Source organism: Vicia villosa, linkage group LG1, assembly GCF_029867415.1.
Source record: "Vicia villosa cultivar HV-30 ecotype Madison, WI linkage group LG1, Vvil1.0, whole genome shotgun sequence".
NCBI lineage: Eukaryota > Viridiplantae > Streptophyta > Magnoliopsida > Fabales > Fabaceae > Vicia > Vicia villosa.
Genome location: NC_081180.1, coordinates 216,342,640 through 216,353,266, shown reverse-complemented (window position 1 = coordinate 216,353,266; position 10,627 = coordinate 216,342,640). Strand labels below are relative to the sequence as shown.

Here is a 10,627-nt window from a genome sequence, read left to right as displayed (position 1 = left end):
TTCAAAAATTCCTTATAATAAACATCATTCTAAAATTTTTCCTTTTTTTACAAAAAAAAAAGATTTATTTAATTTATTTATTAAAAAAAATTTATTTTTTTGATGTAAATGATTAATGTTTTAAATCAATTTAAATTGTTAATTATTTAATTAGTTATAAATGTTTAATTGATTAAAAATACATATGAGAGTTAGGATATTTAATCGAAATTTTATTTCGTCCGATTTAATTAATTAGGTTCAAAACCAATAATTAATTAATTTGGATTTTATTTATTCTATTAATTATAGTTAACTTGTGCCCTAATCAGGGTTTACGAGGTTTATCATCAGATCATTCCTACACTAAATTTTTTTCTCTTTCTTTGTGCAGTTTTTCAGGGTTACCATCAGGGTTCTTCTGACTACGCGCCATGCCAATCGAAAAGCTAAGTTCTGATTCTTTACTGATTTAAATATCATTTTTATTTTTGCCTTATAAATTAAATTAGGGTTTGATTTTTACTATTAATGAACTCCTCCTACACTCACCCCTTGTTGTTTATTCTTCCTTTGCCAATTTTCAGGGTTAACCAACCGGTCAAAGCTTGAACATTCGGTAACCCTAAAACTCATTCTATTTTTTTAATTTCTTCTTTTTAATTATTACTTGCGTCAAACTATTTGCTCTGTTGGGGTTTTATTTTATTTTCTCCCATTCCCCATGGCTTATTATGTAACTGCTCCTGGTTGTATTATGTGGCCTTGAAGGCAATTAACACTGTCATATTATTATTATTGCGTGGTTAGTAATTCTAGGGAGTGCAACTCTAAACTGATCTTAGAATAACTAATTATAAGATAATTACTTGAATTGAATCACGTGATTTTGTGGATGGTATGGAGTTGATATCTTATGGGTGACACCATATTTGCTCAAGAGTGATTTAAATTGTTTATTGCAAAAATGAGTACCACCGTCACTAATGATAGCTCGGGGAGTGCCAAATCGAGTGAAAATATTTTTCTTTAAAAATTTCACTACAACCCGAGAATCATTAGAGGGTAAGGCTGAAGCTTCCACCCACTTAGAGACATAATCTACAGCAACAAGAATATATTGATTTGAAAATGATTTAGGAAAAGGGCCCATAAAATCAATACCCCAAACATCAAATATCTCGCAAACCAAAATATTATTCAATGGCATCTCATTACGCCTAGAAATATTACCACTCCTCTGACAACTATCACATGTTTTTACAAACTCATAAGAATTTTTAAAAATAGTAGGCCAGTAAAAACCACATTGCAAAACCTTATATGCAGTCCTATTCGGCCCAAAATGGCCCCTACCTCTTTAGAATGACAATGCTCAAGAATAGAATTTACCTCATCCATAGGCACACAACGCCTAATTACCTGGTCTCCACATACTTTAAATAAGTAAGGGTCATCCCACAAGTATTGTTTAGAATCATAAATTAATTTACTCTTTTGTTGATAAGAAAAGTGAGGCGGGACTGCCTTACCAACCAAGTAGTTAACAATATCTACAAACCAAGGATAATTAGAAATAGCTAAAAGCATCTCATTGGGAAACATCTCCTTGATCTCCCCATCATTTGAAGGTTGCATCACACTATGGTCAAGCCTTGAAAGGTGGTCAGCTACAAAGTTCTCCGAGCCTTTCTTATCTCTAATCTCTAAGTCAAACTCTTGTAGCAACAAAATCCATCTAATCAACCTTGGCTTTGCATCCTGTTTTCCAAGAAAATATCTAATAGCAGCGTGGTCAGTGTAAACAATAACTTTTGAAAGAATGAGGTAATGACGAAACTTATCAAATGCAAATACTACAGCTAGCAACTCTTTCTCAGTAGTAGTCTAGTTTCATTGAGCATTATCAAGAGTGCGACTGGCATAATAAACAGTGTGAAATATCTTATTCTTTCTTTGCCCTAAAACCGCTCCTACAGCACTATCGCTAGCATCACACATAATCTCGAAGGGAGGTGACCAATCAGGGGAAACAATAATTGGGGCACTAATTAATTTCTCTTTTAAACAGTTAAAAGCTTTCAAACAATTTTCAGAAAAATCAAAAGTAGCCTCCTTAATTAAGAGATTAGTCATGGGTTTTCAAATTTATGAGAAATCTTTGACAAATCTCCTGTAAAAGCCAACATGACCTAAAAAGCTACGCACCCCTTTAATAGAATTTGGAGGCGGAAATTTAGAAATTACCTCAACCTTTGCAGGGTCCACCTCAATTCCTTTATTAGACACTTTGTGTCCTAAAATAAGGCATTCTTGCACCATAAATTGACACTTCTCCTAATTAAGTACTAAATTAATGTCCTTGCATTTCTGCAACACTAGGGTCAAGTTATGTAAACAATTTTCATAAGAGGATCCAAATACAGTAAAGTCATCCATGAATATCTCAATGCATTTTTCAATTAAATCAGAGAAAATAGCCATCATTCATCTTTGGAAAGTGGCAGGGGCATTACACAAACCGAAAGGCATCCTTTTATATGCAAAAGTACCATATGGGCAAGTAAAAGTGGTTTTTTCTTGATCTTGTGAAGCTACTGGTATTTGCAAATAACTGGAATAACCATCCAAACAACAATAGTATTCATGCCCTGCCACTCTTTCAAGCATTTGATCAATAAAAGGGAGGGGAAATGATCTTTTCGGGTGGCATCATTTAATTTTCTAAAGTCAATACACATACGCCACCCAATAGTTTTTCTAACTGCGATTAATTGATTTTTTCATTTTCCATTACAGTAGTACCTCCCTTTTTAGGAACACATTGTACAGGACTTACCCATTTACTATCAGAGATAGGATAGATAATACCTGCATCAAGAAGCTTAATTACTTCATTTTTTACTACCTCTTTTATGTTGGGATTCAAGCGGCGTTGAGGCAGGGCTCGAGGTTGGTAATCATCCTCCATGTAGATTCGGTGGGTGCAAATTGAGGGACTAATTCCTTTTATGTCATGAATTGACCATCCAAAGGCCTCTTTGTTTTCCCGTAATACTCTCAAAAGCTGCTCCTCCATAGTATCTGTCAAATCTGCAGAAATAATCACGGGTAAAGAGGAAGGAGGGTTCAAGAAAGCATACTTCATATTGTAAGGAAGAGGCTTTAATTCAAGTTTAGGAGCTTCTTCAATTGACAATTTAGGCTTTGGATTATTTTCCCATTCCAATTCCTCAAATTTATGGTTACTCCAATTCTTTGGGGGGAGGTGAGCCTGCAAAAAATTTAAGAACTCCTCTTCCTCACCACCTTCTATCATACCAAGTCCCTGCAAGGTTAGTACTTTTTCTAGAGGATCTTGCACCCTAAAATTATTGAAAACGTCGGAAGTAATCATATCATTAATATCTTTGGTTTGAACAAAATTACATGAAGCAAATGAGGAAGGATTTTTCAATGAATTAAAAATTTTAAGTATAACTTCTTCATCTCCTAATTTCAAGGTCAATTTTCCTTTTTTAACTTCAATTATTGCGTCGCCAATGGCTAAGAAAGGTCGTCCCAGAATTATTGGAACTTCTGCATCCTCTTCCATGTCCAATACCACAAAATCTGCAGGAAAAATAAATTTCCCTACTTTTACCAAAACATCTTCCACTATCCCACGAGGGTGAGTTATGGATCTGTCAGCTAGTTGCAAGGAGATGTTTGTAGGTTGTGGTTCTTGCAAGCCAAGTTTTCTAAACACAGATAATGGCATCAAATTTATACTTGCTCCTAAATCACACAGTGCCTTTTCAAAATGAGAGCTACCAATTGTACAAGGAATATTAAAACTACTGGGATCCTTAAGCTTAGGTGGTAATTTCTTTAAAACTATAGCAGAACATTCCTCATTAAGCTTAACTGTCTCAAAGCCTTCTAACTTCTTTTTGTTGGAAATAATATCTTTTAAAAACTTAGAATATTTAGGCATTTGAGCAATAGCTTCAGCAAAAGGAATGTTAATATGCAATTTCCTAAAAATTTCAAGAAACCTAGCAAATTGCTTATCATGTTGGTCATTTCTAAGTCTTTGAGGAAAAGGAACACTTACCTTCACTTGCTCATCTTTATTCTTTCCATGGTGTTGATCTTTGGAAGTGCTCCCTTCAGTAAGAGCTTCTTTTTCTTGCACGAGTGCCTGGTCATCCTGATTGTTTTCTTGATTTAGCTCTTTGCCGCTTCTAAGAGTGACAACCTTGCAATGCTCATTCTTCTCCTTTGGATTAGGCTCGGTTTGAGTCGGTAGTGAGCCTTGAGTCCTTTGAGATAACAAGGTAAGGATACTTGATATTTGGCCCTTCAAGGTTCCAAATTTTTCATTTGTCTGTTCCATGAACTTCACTAAAACATCATTGGCTTCTGACTTTTTCTCCTCTTGCACTTGCACATGTGGTGGCTTATAGAAATTAGAGCTTTGACCTTTTTGTTGTCCTCCCCAAGACAAATTAGGGTGATTTCTCCAACCTTGAGTATACGTGTTTGAATAAGGATCATTCTGGCCTTTGTTTGGATTATGTATATAATTGACCTCTTCGGTTGATGGAGTTCGTTGACCTTGTGCTTTTATCAAATCTCCAATGGGTTGGAGTCTTTCATTAGTTTTATTCATATAGTTAGCTAATACACCCATGCAAGGATTTCCTGCCTTCTCCATGTATCTAACCAAAGAATCTTGCATGCCAGACCTCAACTCACTTTTCCTTTGGCCGAGAAAGTTAGCTTCTTCACTTAGGCCGTCATCGATTGAGTGAACTATGAGATCCGGTTGAACTTGTGCTTTCATCAATGTTTCATTTTGTTTAGAAATGGCATATAGCTCTATGTCAAAGTTGGTTTCAACATTCACCTTATACATCCCAGCTGGTTTCTTAAAGTGTCTGTCATTTGTAGCCCGCTGAGCACTATCAGTCGTTATCGCTGCAACTAAATTATACACTTCCGCTGGCTCTTTATTTAGAATAGAGCCCCCACAGGCTGAATCAATAACTCCTCGATTCTGAGATGACAATCCGTTGTACAAAATTTCAAGTATTTGCCACTTCTCAAATCCATGGTGAGGACAACTTCGAAGCTTGTCTTGAAGTCTTTCCCATGCTTCGTGTAAAGATTCTTCTTCAAATTGAGAAAAATTAGTGATTTCAGCTCGAATCTTGGCAGCCTTTCAGGGAGGGAAGTATTTGTTCAAGAATTTTTGTTTTAGTCCATCCCATATAGTGATGGACTCATCCGGCAACGAGTCTAACCAAGTAGTTGCCTTGTCGGCCAATGACCATGGAAATAGTCGCATTCTAATGGCTTCTGGTGTGACGCCATTACACTTTATTGAGTCTGCAACTCTTACAAAATTCTTCAGATGGGCGTTTGGGTCTTCAGTCGGTGCACCCCTAAACATAGTGGAATTTTGAACCATTTGAATTAAACCTGGTATTAGTTCAAAATTGTTAGCTTCCACAGGTGGGTTAACTATGCTGGTAGTAATGTTTGTTGAGGGAGTGAAGTAGTCTCAAAGCGTTGTTCTTGGATTTTCACCCATTGTTCTACTATTTGCTCTGTTTCTGCGAATAGTTTTTTCAATTTCTGGATCAAAAAGCAAAACAGGCTCCTGAGAGCGGGTGAGCATGCACAAATAATAATAGCACTGGAAAATAAAAAATAAAGAAAAAACTAATATAAATAAAAAAAATGAAAATTGTTTTGTTTTTAACTTTTAAGTATAACAAATAAAAAAACAAAATTGAAAATGAAGCAGTAAAATTGTCTAAAGTAATAAAAATCTTTTTCGTCTAATATTGCAAAATTAATCCCCGGCAACGGCGCCAAAAACTTGTTGTGCTAAAAACACACTTAGAGCAAGTGTACTCTATCGCATAAGTAGTATAAAGATTTACCGTATCCACAAGGATTAATTAACAAATACCAAACTAGTAAAGATTACTTATTATTTAGACTACAATTAGTTGAATGAATATATGACGAGTAAATAAAAATTATCGACTACGAAGAAGAAAAATGTCAAGTTGTAAATCAATAGATAGAGATCTAGGGTCTTAGTTTCACTTGCAAGTCTTGATTACCTTATGACTAATTCTAATTAAATTCATTCATTTTTATTTAATCACCAATCCCTTTTAATAAAATTATTAATCTGTTTGATCATCCGCGATTAATATTCTTTTTCCTAAATTAACTCCTTGTTTGGTCATGCAAAGAGATTAAATTCAAGAAAAGCATAAAACACAAAAAGGTTAAATGATTGGAAGACTAAAATTAAGGCTTGATCATGCAATAATATTAGTCTCAATTATCCTATGGATCCACCAATTAATCGCAGTACGGTCGCGATCAATTAATTGATTATTAACATTTAAAGAGTTAATCATTCCTAATCATGTGGTAAAATTAATAGGACACATTTAATTGAAATAAAAACTGAAATTCATATTAGAAATTAGAACAAATGATTTCAAAACATTGCAAGATCCACCTAAGCCCTAGAAAATGATTTAACTATCCATAGTAAAATATAACATTAAAATAGAAATAAAATTCATGAAATTAAGAGGAAATAATACCCTTAGATGAAAGGAAAATTCTTGCTCCCACTTCAATCTTCACTCTAAAGCTCTCTAATTGAATTGCTTCCAATCTCTATTTCTCCTCTCAATAGTGTCTTTCTCCCTTTGATTTCCAATGCCCCTTTTATATTCCACTCTCAAGTTGAATGTGCAGCCACTTCAATCTTCAACAAGACATAAAAATATCTTCCTTTATCTTAAGAATTAAATTAAGTATTCTATAATCTCTCACATTTTGCCGCCTCTGTAGCTTCTGCGGTAGAGGCTCTTCTTTCTCAAATCACCGCCTCGACAATGTATCAGTTTCTTTCCAACTTTAATCACTTAAGAAGCATTAGCTTTCTTGCTTTCTATTGGGCCATCAATTCCACTTGCTTCTTGGGCTTATAAAGATAATTAATTATCCTTGCAAAAAATTAAGAGAACAACATAAGTATAATAATAATAATAATAATATATTTAAAATATCATTATAATTTATACAATTAAGTAGTTTATCACCTGGGTATTGGGGCTTTTACCTCATAGAACATCCCACCCCACCTGCAAACAGAGAAAATATGTGGTCCCCACGGGGACCCAGTAGTATAGTCCAGAATGCGAGAAAAATATGATATGCAAACAGAAAATAAACATGATCGACTCGCTAAGAATGGACCAGCACAGGTCTATCACTTCCCAGCAGAGTCGGCAGCTGTCGCACGCTCGCGAAAAATGAACAGAGTCGCCAGTAATATATTTATCCCATAAGGGAAAGGAACATCAGAAAACCTAACTCGAATAAGAACAAGGTCTTTCAACCAGAGAATCTAGGTACGGGAGTCAATTACGCAAGGGGAAGGTACTAGTATCCCTCACGCCCATCGTACTCGATGGTATCCACCTATGTTTGTTTCTGTATAAAAGGTGTGTCTATGTCTAAGCCTACATGCGAATGAATGCAAAAGAAATACGGGGAAAAGAAAGAATATTTACAATTGTGCTCGTTCAAGCCCCGTGACTTGATGCCTACGTATCCCTTTCAGGAATCAGAGCGTCGTAGTTTGGCTCAATAGTTTCTGTTTGTTTTGTGTTTTTTAGTTGAACAGGGGTTAAGGTCACAATTCACGATGCTCGACCCTGGGAGACTTATACGCCTAAGTATGGAATGGACTTAACTTGTTCTTAGAAGAAGGAGAACATGGGTTTGTGTTTTTTGATGTAATTCCATGATGACAAAACCCATTACAAGGCTTCACATCACTTCCTTACTTTGTTTTAAGTCTGATTATTTATTAGGTATTTTGAGTATTTTTGGTTGTGTATTTTTTAGGGGAATTTATCTGGGACTTAGATCATACAAAAAAGAGTTTGAGTATTTAGAGAAATACACCAAGGCCTACACCTCAATCATTTCTCTAAATAGCGGTTAAGAAATACACCGAGGCCTACGCCTCAATCATTTATCTCCTGCTAAGTAGAAAAGAAATACACCGGGGCCTACGCCACAATCATTTCTTTCCCACTATGAAAAAAATAGTAGCATGATCTTCGTCAGTATTTATTAGGTTTTTTAATGTTGAAAAAGAAAAAGAAATGAGAAAAAGGGGAGACTAACCTAATTAAGTCTAGCCTAATGATTATTTGCAAGTCTAAATCCTAATTAAGAACTAAACTAAAATCTAAGGGGAATTACTAAATGAAAGAAAGGGAGAAAGATATTCAAGTTGACCAAAGTCAACTTTAACAACTAAGGGCATTTTTGGTATTTGCAAAATATTGAAAAAAATATTCACAAAATGAAAGAATTTAATTCTAAGCTAATAAGGAAAATATTCACAAGCAAATCGTATTTTTTATTCATGTTTAAGACTATTTTTCATGAATTAAACAAAAAAAACTAAGCACTTTTATCATTTATTAATCAATCAAAAATTAAAGAAAATCAACAATTAAAAATTCTAAAAAAGGGGAACTAAAAATCCTAAAATTCTAATTGGGTAGAAAGACATTTTTGTCATTTTTTTATTATCTAAAACTGATTTATCAAACAAAATTTCAAGGTTAGAAAAATAATAGAAACAAAACTAAAATCTATTTACCAGGGGGTCGTATTAGCATTAATCAAATGAACTGAGTTCTATGTTATGGCATGCGTGGGCTTAAATCAGGGGTGCAGAAAGAAAAATGGCACAAGGCCCATGCCAAACAAAAAAACGAACAGCACTAGCAAAAGGGGGTGTGGCGTATAATTTATAGTCTAAGCCTAGTCCTCACATGGCCCATATGGAAGCAGTATTATCCCACTTTTATTCTGTTACTCAACATTTCCATTATTCAATCAGTAGCATTTATTATTTTTAGCATAAGGTTTTATTAAAATGCAAGCGTGACAAATCATAGCATCACAGAATCAATTGGTCATGGTAACTCACTTAATTCATAAAAGACAACAAATAAAATTGGACAGTTGACTTTTGACTTTGACCAAAAAGTCAACTGTTCTGATTTTTTTGATTCTTGATGAAATTCCTGATTAATCAGCTTCTAACCAATGGTGATCAATTGAATACTTCCACATAGTCATTATATACCATCTCAACATGAAATCAGCTTCAGACCAGTATATTGACCAAAAAGTCAACTGCCTTGACTTTGGTCAAGAAACCCTAATTCAGGATGACTGGATGAATTACAAGCTTGTATACTTCAATCAATGCTTTGAGTTAAAGGTTATAACACCCTAATTCCATGACACTTCAATGAAGACAAAGCCACACAATTAGACCTCAGATCCACCTTTTTATAAGGAACCCTTTGCCATAGAAGCTTCTTTCTTGCCACCTTTTGAGCAGTGCCAATGACATGAATGCATGAGTTGGGTCAAGACCCTAAATGATGTATGTATATGGATTGTAGGCCAGATAAATAGGGAAGGGAAAATTTGGGGTATGACAGAGTTCATCCGTTAGTTGGTATCGTGTCAGTCATGATCTGATAGTGTAACACTGGGGGACGATAGTTTTTAGATTTTAATCATATTACTCTATTTTATTTGATTTTGGGATTATGTTTCCATTGGTGTGTATTGGTGATGTTATACTATTCCACTGTGATAAACATAAATTGTTATTTGGTGAATCGTTTCCTAATAAAGCATGACAGATGACATATGTTTTGGTTTTAAATAAATTGTGGCACCCTCGGTTGCATGTTTTTACTCTGATTATTTTAATAATTGCCACGGGGTTTAGAAGGATGTTACAATAGTGGTATCAGAGCATAGTCGGTCGTTGTGACCAGAGTTTGTCCTTATCCCCTTGTATGCGACTAGTGTGCGTTATCACTGTCGATACTTTTATGCTAACGATTTTTTTTTGTGATTAGCAGAACAATGGCTGGAAGAGATGGAAGAAACGGTGATGCTATCACTGAGGCTTTGGGCATGATTGATGGTGTGCTGGGAGGAAATGCCGATGGAGCTGGGATTGGTGCTGACAGACAATTGAGGAGTTTTCAGAGGAACAATCCTCCATTGTTCAACGGCACTCATGATCCAGAAGGTGCTCAGAAATGGCTGAAGGAGACTGAGAGGATTTTCAGAGTCATTGATTGTGCTAGAACCTAAAAGTAAGGTATGGTACTCATATGTTGTCAGAAAAAGCTGATGATTGGTGGATGGCAACTAGAGCTGAGTTGGACGCTGATGGTGTAGCTATTTCTTGGGCTGTGTTCAAAAGAGAGTTTTTGAGGAGGTACTTCCCTGAGGATGTTCAAGGCAGGAAAGAAAATGAATTTTTGGAGCTGACTCAAGGTAAGTTGACAGTGCCGGAGTATGCTTCTAAATTTGTTGAGCTGGAGAAGTACTACGTTCATTACAATAATGATGAAGCCAATGAATTGTCAAAGTGCATTAAATTTCAGAATGATCTTCGGGACGAGATTAAGCCAGGTATCAGGTATCAGAGGATTCGCCGATTTGTCGATTTAGTGTATTGTAGCAGAATCTTCGAAGAGGATAACCTCAAGCTGAAGTCATCTCACTCTCG

General features: G+C 35.2%; 1 non-coding gene across 1 annotated transcript; it reads left to right on the top strand.

The window, feature by feature from the left end:
- Positions 1–5,069: 5,069 nt before the first annotated feature.
- Positions 5,070–5,176, top strand: LOC131645418 (small nucleolar RNA R71). Its single transcript, XR_009297041.1, has one exon. It is a non-coding gene; the product is annotated as a small nucleolar RNA R71 (small nucleolar RNA).
- Positions 5,177–10,627: the final 5,451 nt, after the last annotated feature.